Source organism: Sorghum bicolor, chromosome 2, assembly GCF_000003195.3.
Source record: "Sorghum bicolor cultivar BTx623 chromosome 2, Sorghum_bicolor_NCBIv3, whole genome shotgun sequence".
NCBI classification, from domain to species: Eukaryota; Viridiplantae; Streptophyta; class Magnoliopsida; order Poales; family Poaceae; genus Sorghum; species Sorghum bicolor.
Window position 1 is genome coordinate 42,933,803 of NC_012871.2, and position 19,212 is coordinate 42,953,014.

The window sequence follows — 19,212 nt, forward strand, 5'->3', positions numbered from 1 at the left end:
TCTCTTCCCAGTATCTATGATGGCAACCCATTCCCTCATCCAGTTCATGCCCATGATAACATCCAAAACTAACCCAGGCATGACCACTAGATTCACTCGAAAAACTCGGCCACTTATATCCAGGGTTGCCCCTTGAACCACTCTATTGGTCAACACATCTGCCCCTGCTGAGCTGAGGCGGCAGCCATAACCCAAATCTGTAACTGGTTGACTATGCTTTTGTGCAAATGCTTGGCTCATGAATGAATGCGATGATCCAGAATCAAACAAAACAACTGCAAGATGTTGGTTGACAGGAAACGTACTAGCCGTTACCGGTTCTCCTTCCAGGATTTCCTCAATTGAGGTATGATGCACACGAGCTGGATAAGTTGGCTGCTGCCTCTTGGGGTAGGGACATTCCTTAGCAAAGTGCCCCATCTTGTGGCAGTTGTAGCACGGACCCTTGGGCGCATTGTTGACGGCAGGTGCTGCAGCTTGAATTGCCTTTGGCTTGGCAGGGGCTATTGCCACCTTATACGGCTTCTGCTGTGTTGGATGCCCGGTGTACCTTCTCTGCGGTGGTCGGAACCTAGCACCTGGGGCAGGAGGATGATACTGCTGTCGCCCTGTCACGGGTGCCCTGGACTGGGATGATCCGGCTTCAAATGCCCTCTTACGTGACTTGGATGCACTGTAGTTGTTGTTATTGTTCTCCTGGGTCAGACAGTCACTGATATAGGCATTGAAGGTAGCCCTGGCTCCTGTACCCATAGTCTTTAGCATCTTCGGATTTAAGCCTCTCTGGAAACTAGCAATCTTCTTGGCCTCCGTATTCACAAACTCGGGGGCGTAGCGAGCAAGATTGTTGAAAGCGTGTAGATACTCATTCACAAATTTTGTCCCCTGGGACAGCCTCATGAACTCCCCGATCTTCATTTCAACTAAACCTGGAGGAATATAATTTCCCCGAAAAGCGGTGGTGAAGCGGTTCCAGGTAATTGGGGTCCCCTCTGGGTAGGTGGTACGGTGATGGGACCACCAAATCCCAGCGGGTCCTTGCAACTGATGTGCCGCATACTCAGCCTTAAGTTCCTCTGTCATTCGGAGAAGACGAAACTTTTGCTCCATGGTGTTGATCCACTCATCCGCCTCGAGTGGTTCCAAAGCCTCCTTGAAGATTGGTGGCTTGGTATCCATGAAGTCCTTGAACGAACTGTACTGGTTGACTTCACGGCCGCCCTGGTTATCCCCACGACGGGTGTTCTCAGCTATGTTACGCAGAGCCTCTTCCATGTTGCGTTGCATTTGTTCCATGTTGCGTTGGCTCCCCAGAAACTGCGCGAAAAACACGTCCGCAGTGTACGGAGGAGGCGGTGGTGGTGGCGGTGTTGGTGCTCGGTCCTCATTCCGTTGAGCACCACCTCCGGATGTACCTGCTCCAAGACTCGGATTGCTGTTACCCCCGCCACATGTTTGCACCATCTGCATACGTCAATGATAAGCAATCGTTAGGAGTTGCCATCAACGGTAGAAATGTGTAAAATCATGCCGTACTGAATTTACTGAGGGAATAAATTCGCACAATAAACAGAGGCACAACAATTCATCATCTACGCACAACATCACTAACAGATTACTTAACATTCACGCAACAAGGTTCGCGTACATCCAACTTGCCAGCATACATATACTGGACTTTCAGCATTAACATATAAGTCTTACATGGCCCAGATCCAAAAGTACAAGACGTGCCATGCAACATACAACACAAAAGAAGAAGGACTAGCTCTAGAGCCCTAGCATCTACTCGCTATGATCACTGTCCATGCCGGAGCCATCCTCATCCTCATCTCCACTAGCAGCTGCTCCTATCTCGGGATCCGCATCCATCTCGTCCTCAGAGTCTAGCTCAGCTGCTCCAGGCAGGTGGTGAGGGTGGAGCTGGTTATGCAGCTGGTGGATCTCCTCATGCAAGTTCTCATTGTACTCCTCGGCATTGGCTAGCTGCTGCTCTAGCTCTAGCTGTCGGGCCCTCAAAGTGTCCTCCTCGTGCCAGGCTTCATTCCTCTATCCAAGCACATGGACTAGCATGCGCTCGCAGTTCCTGTGAGTAGTAGTCACCCTGTCCTTCTGCTCCCGCATTGCAAGCAGGTCCTGACTCAGCTCACTGTTCTTCTGGACTGTCTGATCTCTCTCTGTGGTCACACGGGCCAACTCTGCCTGCAGCCTCTCAACCTCAGAGTCAAACTCACGCTGCAACTGACGCTTCTCATCCTGGACGGTGAGAAGAGACCCGGACAAGCGACCCAAACAACGCTCCAGGCCTCCATAGGTCTTCATCAAGGCGTACATGGCACTCATAGCTGCGCTGTCACTGTGCTGGTCCTCAGCCGCACTCCTTTCTAGAGCGCTCACCTCGGACTGATCCCACACCGAACTGTAGGGGTCACCCCGGGGAAACACCCCAGCGAAGGCGTGGGCCAGCTCCCGTGGAAACCTCTCCATGAGGTCCCTCAAAACTGCGAAAGCTGCCCTGCTGGCACCGTGGAAAGGTGTGACACCTCGGGACTCGTACACCCAACCGCCCCAAGCAGGGTCTCCTCCACTGGTAGGGACAACTGCCTCGATCCCCACCAGTGTCTCGTCACCAAGCGGCTCCTTATCCCAATAATAGCGAGGCTCCCTCCCTTCAGGATACCCCATCGAGCTAAGCACTCTCCAAAGCAAAGCGGGCATCCCAAACTCCTCCAGGAACTTGCTCTTATGTCGCGAGCTCCTAGCTGCCAACGGATGGCGAGGGGCCCGCCCACCAGTGGACTTGCGAGCGGTGAGCCTAGTGCGTGCCATCTGCTGCAAATGGAATACCGTGGGTAAGAGCGAGGATTACCTTTAATTATTTTATTTAGAATTGGGACAGATTAAATTAAGGGGGAAAGTAAGCAATGATATGAGATGAACATGATGCATGCATGAACTTACGATCTCACAAACTTAGAAACAGAGGTTAACACTAAGCGGTATATGCGGTGGCACACAACGTTCTCTCATAACATAACTAGCGTTCTAAGCGAGAACGTGGTTAGTGTACCTGCAGAAAACTCATTTCAGCCCACCCACAGTATGATTGTGTAGAACAAGAATTTTAAACTATACACTCCACATACACGGACACCCGTCCATGCATATGACGTGTCACTACCCACATGATCGCCCTAATGACGGCATCGCCTCTCAGGACGGAATTCCCCACAGGCGGTACTGTTTCCAAGAAACACCAAAACATATGTGCATGACACAGTGCCTAACAACACTCCCCTAGACCGACAGTGTATCCGATCATGCTCTCACAGCTCCCACTTACCGAAGCGTAGAGGAAAAATGGATCCATACATTACCACTCAAATGAATGGCACTCATACTATTGCACGCCGTATGAGCGACGAAATAGAAATATGATGCATTAACCCCCAAGTCAGTAATTAACTAGCCACCTTAGAGTCCTTAACTGGGCATAAAGGATATGACCATGGCACACTAGATAGTTTTTCCCAAAACTTGGTTTTAACACCTTGATCATTATTGATTAATTAATAAAACCTTTTGTTAAACCGGTTTAGATTTTGTTTAGAACGTACTTATGAACAGTAACTCCCTAAACCTTGCTCCGATGCCAGCTGTAACAGAACCGACCAAATTATAAGAGATTAAGCCTAACGGAGACCATTTGCATAGTCAACCCATCAGGCTTAAGCCCATATAATCCCGGTAGTCTGTGAAATCTCGAAGGATTTCAAACCACACATCGCACAACAGCCAAGATCGTAATAAGTTTAGCGGTCGCCATCCACAAATACATCCAGATTACAACATTCATAAAATACATCGGAGTTCTTAAAATTATTACAAACCAAGTTCTTCAAGTAGCGGAAGCTTCATAATTCAAAAATACAACACACACATTTAGTCTGATACAGTGCCATAGTTCGGTCATTCCCACAAAAGCAAAAGAGAAGACGGAGTGACCATTGCCCTTGGTCTAGTCATCACCCATGGCTGGGTATAGACAGAGGATGCAATAACCATAGTACATTTGACCATCTGCAAAACAACATGGGAGTAGAACCCTCTGTACGAGAAGGTACTCAGCTAGACTAAACCGTCATAAATTAAAATAAGACTCTTCAAGGATCATGAAGGCTATATAGTGGGGTAGCTGACGACCATTTTGCAAAACCACAGAATTCTATTATCATCACCTACATAACTCTTTCTTCTTTTAATTTGCTCAAGTTGAAGGTATCATTACTTATTATCTAGGTTTTGCACCTGCACTATTACAAGCAAGTATAGGGATATGATAGTACCTCATTATAGCATTCGTAAACCATTTGTCATTATAACCCAAGTGTTCCATAGTCCTTACTACGAGGACGAAGCTCATGTCAAGTGCTCACTATCCAGGAGCGATGGCGATTCGAATCGATTTCTAACCAGCTGGCGAGGTATTCCCCACACAAACCACACTCACTGATCAAGTGAGCTACAGATCACCGTATTACACTATCCAGGACCAATTCGTGGGTTCGGCAGGCACCGCCAGTACCCGAGGACCGTTCCGGCGACCGAGGTATCCAAGGTATACCAAGGTTGTGCACCGCGCCCTCGTCGTTCTCCTCAACCATCACCAATACAACGCATGGCGGCTCGATTTCCGGCCCGGATAGTGTTCAGGCTTCGCGGTCGGAACGACTTATCCTTCCAGCTAAGTGTGGGGCATGCGTTCGACATGACAAGAGGGCCGTCAACGATCGGTCCTTAATCGACACAGGCAGGGGCACTATGGCCAACCCACCATAAGACCCTGCCCGGTCTCCAATTCCATTCCACACTTGGTTATTCTTTTCCCAAAGCAATCACTGCATAATCAAGCAGGTATCCACCTATATCTCGCAGGTGACCGGAAATCACCCGACTTCTACCGGACTAAGCAAGCTAAGCATTGACTCCGTACCTATCTACATAGGACAAGGTAGATAAATGAGGGGTGATATCAAGGAATACCAATGCATCAACGGTATCAACCAACTCCTATCACTTATATGCAACATCGTAGAACAAGCATAATATATCATATAAGTTAGCGAGAATAGGGAGACTCAGAATGCTTCGGGGCTTGCCTTTCTCAAACGTGCGGGGCCGGTGATCCGGACACTCCTGTAGCTCTTCTCCGGGTTCCGGTGCTTCCGGAGGTTCCTGCTCGTGAATCTCCTCTGGCTCCTCGGGTCCCACCTCGTTCTCCTGTGAGCCTGTATGATGCATGTGTGCTCATGAGTGGAGTGCGAGATGCCTGAGGGAATGCTTGCAGGAAAAGGTACCAAATGATCATGACATGATGCATCGGTGATTTACTGGGTCATGCTCGTTACAAGGTAGTCAACATCATCCAAGAACAGACAATTGAACTAAACATCTATTGCATTCTCTTCTACAAATATTTTTCAAGTGTGACCAGCAACCCACAAGTTGCTTCAAAGATACACCAAACCCAAACTTATTCTATTCAACCTACACATACAACAATTCATAATTTTCTTTATTCATTTCCAGGCCCATTAAAATTACATGCAGTTCTGTTCATCAATAAATTCCACAAAAATTACAGGTGACTATCAGTCAAGCATAAAGTCTACTGTAAATTTTTCATAATTTTTGAATACTTATTTTGAGCCACAAAAATCACAATATTATTACATAAAGGCAATTACAATTTCTCTACTGTGGTGTAAGTGTCAAACAGCAGATTTCATATTTTTACAATTTGTCTAATATCATAATAAACATCCACAAAAATTTCCAGATTAATTGCATGATCCAAATTTGTATTAAAAATCATAAACTACTGCCATGCAAGCATTTAAATTACCATAAATTCATTTATACACCAAATAATGTGCAGCAATATTTCTCTAGTGAGTAAACATACATGCAGAGCCAACAAATCAGGTTTCACATTTTTCTAACCCATATTTTAATTACTATACATTTTCCAAGTTTAGCAAAAACATGGATTAAATATTTTCATACAGGAAAGTTACTCAAACATGACATGCAATTACACCAAACTGTAGATCTAGAAATATAGAGCACACCAAAATTTAGTTCATCAAATTTGGAGCTGTAGAACTCAAGATATGAATTTTACAAGTTTTGAATCAATTTCTGGAAAACATTTATTCAAGAAAACCGATGAAAAAGGCTAAGCACACCCGGATCTACACCCACCGGGGTCCCCCTGTGACTGACAATGGGCCACTGACCCCACCAGTCAGCGAGACCGAGAGGGAGCTCACCTCCGACGAGCGGATGCAATAACCATAGTACATTTGACCATCTGCAAAACAACATGGGAGTAGAACCCTGAGTACGAGAAGGTACTCAGCTAGACTTACCCGTCATAAATTTAAAATAAAGACTCATCAAGGATCATGAAGGCTATATAGTGGGGTAGCTGACGACCATTTTGCAAAACCGCAGGATTCTATTATTATAACCTACACAAATCTTTCTTCTTTTAATGTGCTCAAGTTGAAAGTATCATTACCTATTATCTAGGTTTGCACCTGTACTTTCACAAACAAGTATAGTGATATGATAGTACCTCATCATAGCATTTCTTAAAACCATTCATCATTATAACCCAAGTGTTCCATAGTCCTTACTACGAGGACAGGGCTCATGTCAAGTGCTCACTATCCAGGAGCGATGGCGATTCGAATCGATTTCTAACCAGCTGGCGAGGTATTCCCCACACAAACCACACTCACTGATCAAGTGAGCTACAGATCACCGTATTACACTATCCAGGACCAATTCGCGGGTTCGGCAGGCACCGCCAGTACCTGAGGACCGTTCCGGCGACCGAGGTATCCAAGGTATACCAAGGTTGCGCGCCGCGCCCTCGTCGTTCTCCTCAACCATCACCAATACAGCGCATGGCGGCTCGATTACCGGCCCGGATAGTGTTCAGGCTTCACGGTCGGAACGACTTATCCTTCCAGCTAAGTGTGGGGCATGCGTTCAACATGACAAGAGGGCCGTCAACGATCGGTCCTTAATCGACACAGGCAGGGGCACTATAGTCAACCCACCATAAGACCCTGCCCAGTCTCCAAATTCCATTCCCACTTGGTTATTCTTTTCCCAAAGCAATTACTGCTGAACTAAGTAGGTATCCACCTATATCTCCCAGGTGACAGGAAATCACCCGACTTCTACCGGGACTAAGCAAGCTAAGCATAGACTTCGCACCTATCTACATAGGACAAGGTAGATAAACGAGGTGTGATATCAAGGAGTACCAATGCATCAATGGTATCAACCAACTCCTATTACTTAAATGCAATATAGTAGAACAAGCATAGTATATCCTGTAAGTTAGCGAGAATAGGGAGACTTAGAATGCTCCGGGGCTTGCCTTTCTCAAACGTGCTGGGTCGGTGATCTGGACACTCCTGTAGTTCCTCTCCGGACTCCTGGGCTTCCGGAGGTTCCTGCTCCTGAATCTCCTCTGGCTCCTCGGGTCCCACCTCGTTCTCCTGCGAGCCTGTATGATGCATGTGTGCTCATGAGTGGAGTGCGATATGCCCGAGTGGACGCTTGTATGAGAAGGTACCAAAAGATCATGGCATGATGCGTAGGCGATTTAATTGGTCATGTTCTTTACAAGGTAGTCAACATCATCCAAGAACAGACAATTGAATCAAACATCTATTGCATTCTCTTCTACAAATTGTTTTTCAAGTGCAACCAGCAACCCACATGATGCTTCAAAGATACACCAAACCCCTCCTTATTTTACTCAACCTATATATAACAATTCATAATTTTCTTTATTCATTTCTAGGCCCATTAAAATTTACATGCAGTTCTGTTCATCAATAAATTCCACAAAAATTACAGGAGACCACCAGCCAAGCATAAAGTCTACTGTAAATTTTTCATAATTTTTGGATACTTATTTTGTGCTACAAAAATCACAAGATTAATTAACAAGGACAAGTACAATTACTCTACTGTGGTATAAGTGTCAAACAGCAGATTTCATATTTTTACAATTTGTCTAATATCATAAGAAACACCCACAAAAGTTTCCAGATTAATTGCATGATCCAAATAATTATTAAAAATCATAAACCACTGCCACGCAAGCATTTAAATTACCATAAATTCATTTATACACCAAATAATGTGTAGCAATATTTTCCCAGTAAGTAAACATACATGCAGAGTCAACAAATCAAGTTTCACATTTTTCTGAACCATATTTTAATTACTATGCATTTTCCAAGTTTAGCAAAAACATGGATTAAATATTTTCGTACAGAAAAGTTACTCAAACATGACATGCAATTACATCAAACTGTAGATCTGGAAATATAAAGCACACCAAAATTTATTTCATCAAATTTGGACCTGTAGAACTCAAGATATGAATTATACAAGTTTTGAATCAATTTCTGGAAAACATTTATTCAAGAAAACCGACGCAAAAGGCTAAACACACCCGGATCTATACCCACCGGGGTCCCCCCTGCGACTGACAGTGGGCCTCTGACCCCACTGGTTAGCGAGACCGAGAGGGAGCACACCTCCGACGAGCAGATCTCGCCGGCGGTGAGGTCCCCGGGCACGGGGTGAGCACCATCGTGCTCCCCGCAGCGAGGCGCCCCCAGCGGTACCCTCAGATTGACCGGAGGATGGCCGGAGCACCTCCGACGAGCGTGCATGGCGGCACGGCAGCGCTGCTCGCCGTGGCCAGGCCGCTCCGGCGCAGTAGAGCGCGCGCAAACGGCTCTCCGAGCTTCCTCACCACCCTACCGACCTAGCGCAACCAAGAACCAGCGAAAAGAGGTAGGGAAACGCAAGATCCATCGCGGCGGAGTACTCCGGCGAGCTCGGGGTAACTCCGGCGAGCGATTCACGGCGCTCGACGGACTCTCACCTCGGTAGAACGCTCGCATAAGCTTACCCTAACGATGGCGAAGACGCTGGTGGATTCGGTGTCGAGGTTTGGTCACTGGAGTGGCCGGCGGTGAGCAGCGGAGCCGCTCCGGCGATGGCGCTGTGGCGGAGTTCTACGGCTCGGTTGCGCTCGCGAGCGGAGGGAGGAAGGAGAAGGGCACGGGCGACAAAGCGAATGGGACGGCCTGGGAGCCCGGGCCGGCGTCCCGACTAGGTGAAGCCGGTCGGCCGCGGCGCGCCCATCGCCGGCGTACGGCCGCCACGTGGCCGCCGCTGGCTGGGACGAGGCGGGCGTCCGCGTGCGGGAGAGAGGGGGAGGGGGAGGCAGGCCGGGCCGCTCGCTGGGCCGAAAGGGAGGCGGGGTTGGCCCAGCAGCGCCTGCCCCTTTTCTATTTTTTTTTTGAATTTCTTTTCTCAAATTCTTTTCTAAATTCTTTTGGACCAATTTAAAATCATTTTCACCTCTTGCTTCCAAAAGCAAAGTTGTTCCAAAACAAAAACCCTACAACTTTGTTTAAACAAGCAAGACCAAATTCCAAATAGAATTTGAATTATAAATTAAAACTAGTTCTAGGTTTTCAAATAAATTCAATTTGGGATTTTTGTATAAATTCCATTTCTCAAATTCTCTAGCTCCAAAAATTACACAAAAATATTCTTAATTCTTCTTACACATAAATCAACCTAGTTTGAATATTTCACATTTTTAGAAGCAAGCATCATACTTTTAGCATAATTAAAACACATGAAATAAAGCACATAAAATCATGTTTTGGGATGAATGACATGCTCACGATGCTATGCTTGATGAGAATGCTTATGCATTGCTTTGATAAGGCTAAGTGCATGCTTAACACCTAGGGTGTTACAAAGAGTTCATATGTTCAGCAGCGCCTGGATTGTCGATATGGCGCGCAGACGGATCTGGTTGGCTTCTTCTATCTCCTTCACTTCGTCATCGGCAGAGCCCTCCACTGGCTTCAGCTTCTTCTTCATCTGTAGCACCTTGCGGCCATGGACATTTCACTCTTGTTCACGGAGTTTGATCGCCTCAGGCAGCTGGTTCTCCTCTTGCTGAGCTTGGGACAAGGCTTCCTCTACTTGCTTGAGCTCTGCCAACAGGGCTTCTCTTTTTGCCGACAGATCAGAGATCTTATGCTTCAGAGCATCTCCTGAGGACTTCAAGATGCCGATGTTCTTGTGCTTCTCATCGTCAAGGAGCTTCACCTTCATCATCTCCTCAGAGAGCTGGGCATGAGCGGCTCTATCAGCAAGACGTTGGGCAGCCCTCTGGTACTGCAATTGACGGCTCTCTAGGTGTACAGCATGAAAGAGAACTTCTTCAGCATCGGCAGGGATTTGGCCTCTGAGGGTCTTGAACAAAGCCTTGGCCGGATCAGAATCATCAACCAGTTGGGCTGTGTCTTGATGGAGGAGGGCCGACAATTCTTCCAATTTTGCCCTGATCTCTACCGATGTGATTCCAACTGCTCGGGAGGAACTTGCCTCCTCACCTTCATCTTCGAAGATGTCGATGGCGAAGGAGAACAAACTGTCGGAAGAGTCCTGCTCCTAAAAAAGAAATGAAACGAGTTATTTTATGCTCAGGTATTGATAAATGATACAGAAGAGATTGGATAACTTACTTGTTTTAGGGCAATCTCTCGCCTCTGACTAGAAGATGCCGATGGAACCACAGGCTGATCGGCTGGGGTTGCCGATGGAACTATGTCGGCTGAAAGAATAACAGAGATAATCATAAGACAGAGGAAATAGGGTCATCGGCAGTAATTTCGTGGAAAGTGTGTTACCTTGAGGAGGAGCGATACTTGTCTGGATGGCGGAAACTACTGATGCTATAATGGAACCTGCTGGGTCGGTAGTTTGCTCATGCACGTCAGCCGATATGTCTTCTGGCTGAGGTACTTCTGACTGGGGCTCTTCTGGTTGGGGTTCTTCCACTTGGGGTGCTTCTTGTGGCTGAGAAGGAGTTGGTACCTGGTGTGTCTGTGTTTCTGGAGAAGAGGGAGAAGATTCTACCGGGATTGGAGATACCGGGGGAGGAGAAGGCGTTGCTACTCTTTGGCACTTTGCTTGTGCTCTGGTATTCTTGGCACCTTTTCTCTTCGGCTGGCTGGACTGGGGGGCATCGGCACTTTTACTTCTGGTCCTTGCTAATGCGCCGGTGTGTTGTATCAAGAATGAGGATTCGTGAGTACAAGTGTAACAGATGTAGGAGTGGAATCAGTATGAATGAAAGGGTTTGAACAATTACCTTGAAGGCCTGTGCTAAGGTGGAGGCAGCTACCGATGGGGACGTCTTTGTACGCTTGGTGGTGACTTTCTTCAAGCGCACACCTCGATGCATTATAGCAGCCAAAGTGGGAGCGTTGTTGCCGATTGAAGAGATTGGACCTGATGGAAAAAGATCAATCGGCTTGCCACTCCTGCTGACCGATGGGGGAACGTTATCAACCTGCAATACAATACAGAAAGTGAGTTACCGATGGAAATAAAGGTGAAAGAATTGAGACATCAGTTTGGAAATACTTACAGTGTTATCGGGAACTTTGTACTGGGGGTCGATCATGCCGCGGTACGTAAGAGCCGATTTGCAGAACAAATGCTCCTTCCATTCTTCCCACCATTGTTTGTACGCCTGAGTAATGAAGAGGGCCGGGATCCACTCTGATAAATCTGCATCTGTATCGGCATTCGGTGGCAGTTGAGCTATCCTGGTCCACTCGAGAAGGCTAGTGATGGTTTCCCTGGGTTTTATCACATCGGCATAACAAAGTGCAATCGGCAGCTGACCGAAAGCTAGTTGACGGGCTAGTGCCGATGGATTGTAAAACTCATAGGTTTGGCTGGAGGTTTTCACACTGCCGAAGAAATTTACTGGTATAGCTCTAGGAGTCATCAGTGCCATCATCACATCATGGTCTTTGTTGAGAGCATCATTGAATGGATGGAAGATCAGAGGAAACATGGTGTGTGGATCTTCATAAGGCGATAGAGTTAGGTGGCGCTAGGGTTTCGGCTACGGAGAGGGGTCGACGTCGGCCATGGCGGCACGGCGGAGCTACCCCGGCTTACGCCGGCCATCTCCGACCGGTAGAGCATCGGGGAAATGTGGCTTAAGAATCAGTGAGTTAACGTGGAGCTTTCTAGGTAGGAATGCCTAACCCTAACGGCTCCGGTAAGCTTGCTCACGTGCGGGGTGCTCGTCGGCGGTGCGGCGACCGTGTTCCCGCGCGACGGTGAGGTTTCAGCCGGAATGGCGTGGCGTGGATCGACGCCAAGACCTAAGCAGATCCTAATGCTACCCAAAGAGAAGAAAGGAAGCAAGGGTGGAGCAGCGGCGAGGTTCGCCGGAATCGGTGTCGCGACGGCCGCGAACCCGACGACGAAGAACTTGCGAAATGCCGCTCACCTCGGGGAGATCTCGTCCAACCGATGGGTGGAGAAGATGGAGGAGCTCAAGGTGAACTTGGAGGCGCTCGGAGGTGAAGCAAGGCGCAGAGACGAAGGCGAGAGGAGCTGGCGAAGCTCTCGGCGGCAATGGCGACGGCGTTTCCGCCAGAGCGAGCGCGAGAGAGAGAGGAAGGAGGAGAATGGACGGGCGCTGAGCGAGTGCGGGGTGCCGTGGCGTCCATGCCAACATCAACGACCTAACGAGCGGGGCCATCGCTGGCGTACGGGCGCCATCTGGCGGGACAGGTGTCGCTCTGGACATCCACGACGACGAGCTCGGCTCTGATTCAGGCGACGTGATCACCGACTAAAACCCAAACTTGCAGCGCGATTATCTCCTAATCCACTTGATGATTTTGCTGGCTAATTGCTCAATGCTGGAGAGCTACATGAATACTCCAACATTGCTTACAAGATCATAGTTTGATTCGGCCTAGAATTCAAACTGGAAGATGAACAATACCCCGTCGAGCAAACTGCAGCGATTCCAGACTTAGAAAAATTTCTAAGTGTTGGAAACAGCCCCAATTCTGCCTTGTGGGTAAATTTTGAGCTAGTTGGCATCATTTTCATGAGATGGCCATAAAACAAATTTTGTTCCTTATAAAATTGGCTACAACTTTGCTGTAGAAAGTTTTGACATGCAAACATTTTATGAAACACTTTTTAAAAGCCTAAGCAAAAGAGGTTTCTAGGGCCTATTTGTATAAGTATGACTTAAGTGATTATTTTGGAGAAGTGACCGACATGAACATTGTTCCCAAGGTTGAGTTAAGCATAGATGAACTATTTAACAAGGCATAGCACACAAACACAAGCATGGTTCACTCAAACATAACCATAGGGAGCCTATTTAGACAATTTAAATCACATTTTTGCATTGAATGACATGGCTCAAGGTAGATGATGATCATGACATGCTTGAGTAGAAGATGATGCTTATGCTATGCATATGATTTATGCAACCATAACACTAGGGTGTTACAGTTTACGCTAGAGATGATTACTCTACACTCTACGCAAAGAGATCAAAGTAAACTCATAAACCAAAGAACAATAAAACAAAGAACTTACTAGAATTTAGAAGTCAAAATACTGAAGAATCCTAGGAGCAAGCCTCGGGTTAGGAGACTTAATCCCGCAGGTACAACCTCGGAGTAGACACCGACAGGCTGGGCTTCCTCCGATCTAAACCTCCACTCTATCTCTCTCAATCTAGTAGAACTAATTCTACTCTCACATTTGATGCTACGCCCTATGATGTGGGAACCCTAAGGAACCTCTCTCTCTGAATCCTCTCTAGAAAATATGCTAATGAATAATGGGGGATTCTCCTCCAGGGGCCAGGGTGCCTGCTTATATAGCCCCTCCAAATGAATATGGGCCGTCGGATCAAACTGACCTTGATTGAACGGTTCTCCTCGATCCCCAAAGGCGGTGGAGCATAATCCGCGTGATTCACCCTGATTGGCCACCAGAGGTGAGTGGGCGCCCAAGGGGGAGGGCGGGCGCCCTGCCCCCAGGCCCGATCGGCCTCCCGTTCGTTCCCGTGGCTTCTGGAGTCTTCTAGATGATGGAAAATTGCGCGGCACGTTAATATCTCTATGTAAACCCAACATGTTGGCCTTTCCTCCATATTTCCTGATAACCCCTTGCAGAAATAGACAAACACCAAAACTCGTCGAATTCTGTCAGATAAATCCCTAAGTCTGGGTGTTGGTTGCATTTGGATCCTTTTCTTTATTTATTTGATGATTATATTTGGTACTTAAGGACCGTCAACACCCATCGACCTAATGAGTAAGTGCTATACGATCCTATGCATAAACATAATTCTAATCTAACTACGCTAAGCATATAATCAAAGTAGACTAAGAACATTATAATTGAGAACATAAGCAAATAGAATAAAGTATATTCTGATATAATCAAATAGATCAAAGTTATATTCATAATAGCAAGAACTAATATAAATATAACAAAGAGAATAAGAGTTTACCATGAACTAAAGATTGATCTAGACTCCTTCTAGATTTATTCCTATGTAGCTATGCTAAAGAACTATAGAGATCTAATTGAGATGGTGGCTAAGAATCCTATAGAGATAGATCCATTCGAGGGACTCCTCTCTGTCTAATTCTTCTTCTCTTGATCACTACTAAATTTTTACCCTATTGCACTAGCCATGTTTTGATGTTATAGGGCTAAAATTGATGCGACAGCTCGATATCGCATCAATTTCTCGTTTGATGGGAGCCGATGCAAGTAGTCTTGATGCAATAGCCTTTCGCATCGGTTTGTTATGGCTGATGAGAGAAGCAGCTACTGCATCGTCCATCTGTTGTCTCTTACATCAAAAAATGAAAGATGCAATAGCTTATTGCATCAAAATCGTGTTGATGCAATACATATATTGCAACGACTAACGTTGGGTGCAATAGCCTATATTGCATCGATATTTGGTTCGATGCAATAGAATGTATTGCAACACCATTTTGGTTTGATGCAATACAAACTATTGCATTGACTTTATGTTCGATGAAATGCAAACTATTACATCGACATGAGGTTGGATGCAATACAAACTATTACATCGACATAAAGTTGGATGCAATACATACTATTGCATCGACATGAGGTTCGATGCACAACCAACTATTGCATCGATATTATCTTTATGGCAACAGAATGAATTCATTGCATAATTCATTGCATAGAAATTCATAAAAATACAAAATTCAATGGCACAAAAAGGCAATCATATTAATAACTTGGATCATCATCATTCTAAAGTTTATACATTATAAAGAAGTCAAAGGCCTTCCTATTTCGAAGAAGGTAATTGCAAAGTTCGAACTGCATTACAAACCACTAATTTATGTTACAATAAGGTAATAAAAAACAAAAAAAACATGTCTCTTAGCATAGAGCAACATGACATCTTTCTCGTTGCACAATATTTGATTCAATTCAGCTTGCCAAGACTCCCTCAAGGTTGATTGTCCTAAAAAAGTCAAAATGACATGCTTTAATAATATATAGTTGATCACATAGTAGGAATTAAACATAGATAACACATGATAGATAACTGAAAATAATATTTTTATGTATAAGTTTTCCAGCTCATAGCCCATGCAAAATAAAGGCTATTATGTACAAGATAAATAAAAGAAGAGAATAGATACTTCATCTTCCATATTATGTCATACACAAACATACATGTATAAGTGAACAAAGTTCATGTCAAAAATCTAGACAACTTAAGATGACACCTGATTCATGTATAAGATTTCCAGCTCATAGCCCTTGCAAAATAAAGGCTATTCTATACGAGATAAATAAAACAAGAGAATATATATTTCACCTTCCATATTATGTCATACACAAACTGTAACACCCGATTTTAAGAACAAAATCAGATATGCACCATATGTGAGTTTTAGAAGACAAACCTCACATATAGCTACAAATAAGGGGTAATATCAAAGGACAACGCATAAATTATATAATGTACATAATAAATCAGAAACAACCTTAGGCAGCAAACCACAGAAGATAACTCCAAACTTCGAGTATTAACTTCACTCTACAGGATCGAGCTGACTGTTAGATCACAAGCCCACTACTTCTCCCAAGGTGTGGGGGAGATAGCAAGAGTGACTCCAAGACGAACTCCGCAAGTATAGCAACTAGATAGTATAGATCCCACTGTCTCATGATCAATGTGACATAAATAATATAGAGCACTAAACAATAAACATGAGCATATTTACACAACAAGAATCATCACCCTTAATGTAAGAATCCCTAAGGCTGCTCGTGACCATGGGCACGGCTTGTATACTAGTTTATTAAACACTATGTAGAGGTCATACATCTTTACCCATGAGTCATCATTTACCCTTTCGCCCAAGGTAGCTAACCTCTTAACCCCCTTGCTAGGGAGGTCGGCAGGGATCACTATGAAGTCTTTCAAAGGTTCGTCTAACAAGTTAGGGCTGCTTGGTTTCGGTAGTCAGTCCGTGTGATTCTACCACATAGGGAATCCACGGTCTGTTATCCCTCATTTGCGCCACGCGGGTAACCTCTAACAAGCTAGAAAAGTTACTCATACTTGACTAAAGCCAAAGCCATCATAGCCCTCATGGTTGCACTTTTATCCCGGTTATCACTTATGAATAAATCCTCAAGTTGCTAAAAAGTCATTATTATCATTTGTTGCTTTATATTAATCTAGGCATAAGATCATGGTCATAGAATTAAAACCCAAATGCTATACTTGCCTTGATCCAGTTGCTCCTGCTGGTCTTACTTGTTTCCAAGGCTCTAATCTTGATCACCGAAATAATGCTCACCGACTAAACTCGATCACCAATCATCAACACACAAGCAATTGAGGCCGCATATACACAAAGCAAACAAAGTTACAATTAAAATAGTACACCAATAGTAAATAAATTTAAATAAATGTTTTCCAAAATCATCTACACGCTGCTATGATCATGTCAACGAGAAATTCACGGAAAATAGAGTTACGACGCAAAACCTACGCCATAAACGGAACATCAAAAGCAATCTAAGGACTCGTATTTATTTAGGAAAACTAACAGTGGTGAACCTAGACAACAGTGGTACCAACGCGAAGATTATGAAATTATGAAACTAATGTGTAACACCCTAGGTGTTAAGCATGCACTTAGTCTCACAAACTCACTCATAAGCATTCTCATCAAGCATAGCATGAGCATAGCATCACATAAGCATAGTAGCGTTTAAATTGTGATTTTATGTGCTTGATTTAAATGAATTAAATATAATAAATTAACATGCTTGCTTTAAATTTGCTTATGATGACCAAAGTAAGTTGAACTATGTTTTAGAAGAATTAAGAATATTTTTGTGAAATTTTTAGAGCTTTAGAATTTGAGAGATGGATTTTATACCAAAATCCCCAAAATGAATTTATTTAAAAACCTAGAAATAGTTTTGAATTGCATTTCAAATTCTACTTGGAATTTAGAGTTGTAGCTTAAAGCAAAGTTGTAGAGTTATTTATTTTGGTCAACTTTTGTTTTAAGGGCCAAAGCTGAAAAAGATTTTAAATGAGTCAAAATGTGCATAGAAAATATTTGGGAAAAAGAAATTAAAAAAAAGGAAAAGGGGGCGCTAGCAGGCCGCGGCCTCGCTTCTGGTCCGCTGGCCGAAGCCGGCCTAGTCCACGAGCGCGCCTTCCCTCCTCCGCGAACCCGCACCCGTGTCCACGCACGACGGCCGGCCGCGCCGTGCCGCCATGGCGAACCGGCAAGGCTCTGCCGCCGCGTGGCGCGCATGCGCCGGGGTGGACACGTCGTGGTCGGCCACCAGGAGCCCCCGGTCGCACTCGCTTCTCCCTCCTCTGCCATTCACGCTCATCCACTCCCCCTCTGTCGCTCTCGTTTGCCCAGATAGCCGCAGTGGCCGCGCCACCGATCGCCATTGCCGCCGACGCTTGGAGCTCCTCTCTGTGGCAGCTCCAGCCTCCTCCTTCAAATCCTCGGCCACCAGCGACTCTGCCTCGCCTTCCCACACCCCGCGTGTGCGCTCAACCACCCTCGATAAGCTTAGCTCGCCCGTTAGAGCTCGCCAGAGTGAGCCGGAGCTCCGACGACCTATCGGCTCACGTGGTTCTCCCCCTCCTCTCCCCCATTGCCCACGATTTCAAGCGCATTAGCTCCGCCTCAAATTCGTGCACCTTTCCCCGTCCTTGGTTCGCACTCTACCGCACCGAGATGGCCGGGCCGCGGTGAGCAGCGCCGCCACGTCTCCCATGCTCGACGGTGAGCTAGCTCCAGTGCTCGATAGACGCTGCAATGGGTACGGCTAGGTTCGTCTCGTGCTCGGGAAGCCGTAGGTGCTCTTGGGATCACCGGAAGTGTCTGACGGGTATGGTCGTGCTCGGGAAGCCGTAGGTGCTCTTGGGATCATCGGTTTTGTTTTATAAATGTTTTCCAGAAATTTGTTTAAATGGTATTTAATCCATATCTTGAGATTCACAGCTCCAAAAATGATGAAATAAAGTGTGATGTGTTCCATAATTCAAGATCTACAACCTAGTGTCCTTGCATGTCATGTTTGTACAACTTTTCTTGTGTAAATCTATTTATTCCATATTTTTTATGTTATTTAGAAAATGTATAGTAAATAGAATATAACTTAGAAAAATGTAATTCTTGTTTTGTTAGCTTTGCATTGATGTTTAATCTCTGGGAAAAAATATGTAACACAATATTCACTATATAAATTCATTTATGATGATTTAAATGCTTACATGGCAATGGTTTATGATTTTTAATAAATAATTGGATCATGAAATTAATTTGGAAATTTTTGTGGACATTTCTCATGTTAGTAAGTAATTTATAAAAGTATGAAATCTGTTGTTTGACACTTTGTCACCAGTAGGGTATTTACACTTAATTATGAGGTTAAACTTGTGATTTTTGTTTGGGCTAGATTACCTATCCAAATTTTATGAAAAGTTGGTGGTAGACTTTATAAATAACTAGTGATCTACTGGAATTTTTGTAGAATTTATTGAAGACAGAAGTATGTGCTACTGTTGTAGGCCCAATAATAATTAAATAAATAAAACCTTGTTTTGCATGAGATGAATAGAATAAATGGTGTCTGGTGTATCTTTGAAGCACCATGATAGCTTGCCGATTAATAATAACTTGTAGAAGAGAATGCAATAGA